Genomic DNA, 5,275 nt, shown 5'->3' on the forward strand with positions numbered 1-5,275 from the left:
AAGTGGAAGCTTATTGTTGTATGACTGAGAAGTGTGGGCTCTGTTATGCAGAGCAATTGTGCTCAGTTAACCATTACACCATCCATTTTGTTTATGTGGACCTTTTTTATCTGTTCTATATGTTCAGTTGTTGCAAACTTTCCTACACTCCTTGATCTTTTTTATCTGTTCTGAATGATTATGATAGTACAGATACTTTACTTAGGTTTAATATCACCCTTATCAAAAGAACATAATACACATATTCAGTACTGAAAGTTAAGTGTGACAAATTAAACTCACACAGCTCTCTGGAAGTGTACAATGTAAGGAAAAAGAAACACTTTAATGCAAAGAAGTGAAACTCTGTAACACACAGAAGTGATTCCAGTGGTCCCTGCTCAAAACCCGTAATGTCTCTCCACCAGTTTACAGAGTCTCACAGGTAGGCTCTACGCCCTCTGGTCTAAACTCCTCTTTTTGCCTTGTGTAACCTGTAAGTTAAACAGCAGAATTAATGGATGGTAATTATGAAAGTAACTTGTTGTTTTTTTTATATATATTTTAAAAGCCAGATATATTTTTAAACGATCATGCCTACAATAAGTAAATTATGTAGTGATGGAACATCAAAAAAAAGTTGATGAACAAAAAGGCACATTCTAAGAGTTCAAGAGTAGGAAGAACAGAAGAGTTCCTTTTGGTTTGGTTCTAAGGTAAGAGAAAAGAGAAACAGGTGTACTAAAATGATATCTCGGGTGAAGGTTTCTGTCAGCTGAAGCAGTTAACATTGGCGTCTTTCTCCCTGGTCTGAAGCAGTCTTTTCTTTCATTGACTTCTGAGAGTGTGTTTAATCTTCCTTCGTGTACAGATGGTACATCAGGGCTACCACCAGCGCTGAGATGGCGGGGATCACCCAGTTGGTCCACCAGCTGGAATTAGAATCAACAGTAGTAATGAGAGTCTCCGAAGGTTTGATTATCTTTGATCTGTCATCCGGATGAAGCTCTCCAATGATGTACATTTTGGACAATTCTCTAGCATCTGTAGAGTGCCCGACATCCTCAAAGTTTTCAGTAGCATCCCCTCCAGCTTGTTCCCTTAGCACTTCTTATCCACCAGGATGCTCCTCCAAAAACTTGGTCAAATCGTACACCTTGTGGTGCAGGATCAACCAGATGCTCTTGCTGTGGTTGTGCTTCTGGATCTCTTCCAGGGTGTAGTACTTGACGGTCTGGTCCGACTGCTCGGCCATTTCGGAACGCGGTGGGCCTCAGGCCGTGCAGACACCAGCCCAGCCGGGCGAAGCGGGGCGCGCGTCTCAGCTAGCTAGGCCCGGGACATTCCCCGAAAGTAATTTGCTTTTTATCTTTCACCAGTTCAGTGTAAATATTCCTTCCCCTACCCCAAATGCATACTTAGACAATCTGATGACCATTTTTTTCTCTTGGGTTTTTTTCTTTCTTATACTCCCTTTAAGTTATAAGCATGATCAGTGAATACATGTGCCAGTTCAATATGTCATTCAAAGCTCTAAAGTTAACGTAATGTTAAATTATTTCCTTCCAAAAAAAGAGGTTAAAGTGGGAGAAAGCCAAAGCATAAGAGACTCTTAAAAACCGAGAACAAACTGACGGTTGATGGGGGGTGGGAGGGAGAGAAGGGTGGGTGACGGGTATTGAAGAAGGCATTTTTTGGGATGAGCCCTGGGTGTTGTATGGAAACCAATTTGACAATACATTTCATATAGAAAAAAATATTTCCTTCCCCTAAACCGGGTCCTGGGATAAACTACTGCTTGCAGGAGGAAAAAGAGAAGATTCCCCTTTTGTTTCATTCACTTCCTCCTTCACTAGTCAGCTGTTGTTTTGACCTTGCCAAGGTAGGGGATGGAGTAGGAAAAGACAAGTAAGAGGGAAAGTTCTCATCTGACCAATACTGAAATAAGATGGCTCTGTTGATGGTTTCCTTCACTGAGAAAAGCCTTTTATTTTGCTATAGTCCCAATCATTTATTTTTGCTTTTGTTTTCCTTGCCTGAGGAGACATATCCATAAATATATTGCTAAGGGCGATGTCCAGGAGATTACTATCTGTTTTCTTTTAGGACTTTCATGGTTTCAGGTCTCACATTTAGGTCTTTAATCCATTTTGAGTTTATTTTCGTGTAGGGGGTAAGAAAGTGGTCCAGTTTTGTTCTTTAATCTTTGGCATAGCAAAGGAAACCTTCAACCAAATGAAAAAGTATCAATTGAATAGGGGAAGATATTTACAAATGTTATATCCGATAAGGGGTCAATACCCAAAACATATAAAGAACTTATACAACCCAATACTAAAAATAATAATAATAATAATAATAAGTAATCTGATTGAAAAATGAGCAGAGGACCTGAACAGACACTTTTCCAAACAAGACATACAGGTGGCCAATGGACATATGAAAAAATGCTCAACATCACTATTAATCAGGGAAATGAAAATCAAAACCATAATGAGATGGTTTTGACACCTGTCAGAACCTGACACCTGTCAGGATGACTAGTATCAAAAAAAAAACAATAAATAACAAATGTTAGTGAGGAAAAAGGAAGCCTTGTGCAGTGTTGATGGGAATATAAATTGATGCGGCCACTGTGGAAAACAGTACGATGTTTCTTAAAAAATTAAAAATAGAAATACCATATGACCCATGAATTTCACTTCTGGATATTTATCCAAAGAAAATGAAAAAGCTAATTTGAAAAGATATACACACCTCTATGTTTACTGCAGCATTATTTACAATAGGCATGGAAGCAACCTAAGTGTCCACTGATAGATGAATGGATAAAAAAGATGCGATATATGGATAATAAAGAAGAAGTGGTATGTAGATAGATATGGATGTAGATAAATAGAAATATAGAGAGGTAGAGATAGAGATATATAAATATAGATATATCACAATGGAGTATTACCCATAAAAAAAGACTGAGATCTTGCCAATTGTGACAAATGGATGGACCTAGAACATGTTACACTAAGTGAAATAAAACAGAGAAAGACAAGTACCATATAATTTTACTTAGATGCAGAGTCTAAAAATGACAAATGAACAAACAAAACAGAAACAGACTAAAAAATACAGAGAATAAACTGTTGGTTGCTAGAGGGGAAGAAAGTAGGGGAATGGGCAAAATAGGTGAAAAGGATTAAGAGGTACAAACTTCTAAACATAAAATAAATAAGTCACAGATATGAAAAGTACACTATAGGTGTGGGGAATAAGCTTAGGAATTCCCTGAGGTTGCACCAATTGGTTAACAAGGCATGAAGAATTAGAAAGCCATAGGATGTAAATAAGATCAGGTAAATGGGGAAAAGGACCCCAATATAGGGCAAAGGAATAGGAATAGGAAATCTCAGGATGAAAACATCCAAGATGAGGTAAACAAGATTAGGTATTTAGGGAAGAAATACCCTCCAACTTAGTACAATAGCAGAAAGCTGCTTTCACAGGAAGGAAGGGTGAAAATAGGTAAAAAGGAAAACAGGACTTTAGACCACAGCAGGGTGAAGTTGCCCAGAGCTGAGCTAATTAGCAAAAGTAAGGTGCCTTGTTGACCCTGAAGTAGCATGCTCTGTCTTTCTTGTCCCCAGGCCAGTTTAGGTAAATAGAGGTGGCACCTTATGTCTGCTGTAAACAACCTTCTGCCCAGCACCAGAGTTTTGATTTGTATTGACCAAAACCCCTAACACCGCATATCTTCAAAACCCCTTTTCCCCCATGCCCATGAGTTAATGTTCAAGGTTTCATTGTCTCTTTGTGCACAGCCATCATGCTTGTAAGCCTTCTGATCCTAATACAAATGGAGCAAGGACCCTTATTCAGGGGTCTTGTCTCCTCTGGAACATTAGCCTCTCTCGCATTTTAATCCTGCATTCTGTTCTCTTGCTGGACAAGAGAGAACTCCAGATCCAGAGTCTATGGAATTCTAGGGAATTCAGTCAATTATAGTGTAATAACATTGTATGGCAACAGATGGTAACTACATCTATCATGGTGAGCCATGTATAGTATATAGAATTGTCTAATCATTATGTTGTGGAGCTGAAACTAATATAACATTGTATGTCAACTACACTTCAATAATATATATTTTAAAAATAAATATATAATAAATAAAATAAGATGTCTCATGTACTCTAATCCTGGACAATGTTTAAAACTGCCTCTTCCTTTGAGTGCAAAATCCTGTGTATAAGCAGGGCTTCCCCTTCAGCAGGCCACACCATATTTCTTTCAGCTTCCAGTGCTTCCCACAGCCTCTTACAAGCAGGGTCCACTTGTTTTGTAATGCCATTATCTGGGCAGGATCCTTCAAAGTAACAATCCTATATCTCAACCTCCATGCCTGGCCCTTCAAATACACAAACATCTGCCTGGCTGGAGGAGGACAGTTCCATCCCAGATGTGACTACTTTGCTGTATAAACTATTGGAAAAGTCCATATCCTCAAAAAGGCACACAATTTAAGCCCTGTGAGTTGCCCCATTAAAGTCCCCTTGCTAAATTTGATGCGAAAATAACATGACAGAGGGCAGGTGTCTCCAAAGAAATTCTCCTCTATAATCTTCCCTTTTTCATTTTCTTAAGCCTTTACAATGTGATGTGCTGAGTGAGATGTTTAAGAGTCAGACTATTGGTTTTCAGGCAAATCTTTTGAAATGTTTCATATGGCTCAGTACCTCTCTGGTATCTTAATGGCCCTGTCAAAATTTCCAATTTGTCACCTGCTTCACTTGATACTCATTATTTCTCAGGTGGCTGTTCAGTCATATGATTCTTGTGGTTCTCTAAACTCTCATGCATCTGTCCTCTCTTTTGATAAATCTCTCTTATCCAACATTTCTGTGTAAGTCTAAACTCTAGTCTATTTTCAAGGCTTCACACAATTGTTTCCTCTTTATAAAGCCTTCTTTGATCTTCTGGTCAAAATGAATGCTTCCCTCTGTGTTCTCAGAGCATGTGGCACCTTTATTAAAGTTGTTCGTAGAGCAGAGCTTGCATTATAGTTCCAAACTACAATATCTCACAGATTCTAGAATAAATAGTTTTTCACATTTAGACATTTCTGAAATAGGCATGCATTTTATAGTTAATGCATGACATCTTATAATTGCTTGGTGGGGTTTTGTTTTGTTCTATTTTTCTACTTCTTTGTTTTTTTATAAAATGATGATACATCTCACAGTTGGTAGCAACTTAGTAGTTTGTGAGCCCCTGGAATTTAGAGATTTTGTCTCATTTCTCT

General features: G+C 38.3%; 1 pseudogene; it reads right to left on the reverse strand.

Moving 5' to 3' along the window:
* Positions 1 to 537: 537 nt before the first annotated feature.
* LOC128776434 (cytochrome b5-like) lies at positions 538 to 1,324 on the reverse strand (annotated as a pseudogene).
* Positions 1,325 to 5,275: the final 3,951 nt, after the last annotated feature.

This window comes from Panthera pardus, unplaced genomic scaffold (assembly GCF_024362965.1).
Source record: "Panthera pardus isolate Hobbes unplaced genomic scaffold, ASM2436296v1 HiC_scaffold_13, whole genome shotgun sequence".
Lineage (NCBI taxonomy): Eukaryota > Metazoa > Chordata > Mammalia > Carnivora > Felidae > Panthera > Panthera pardus.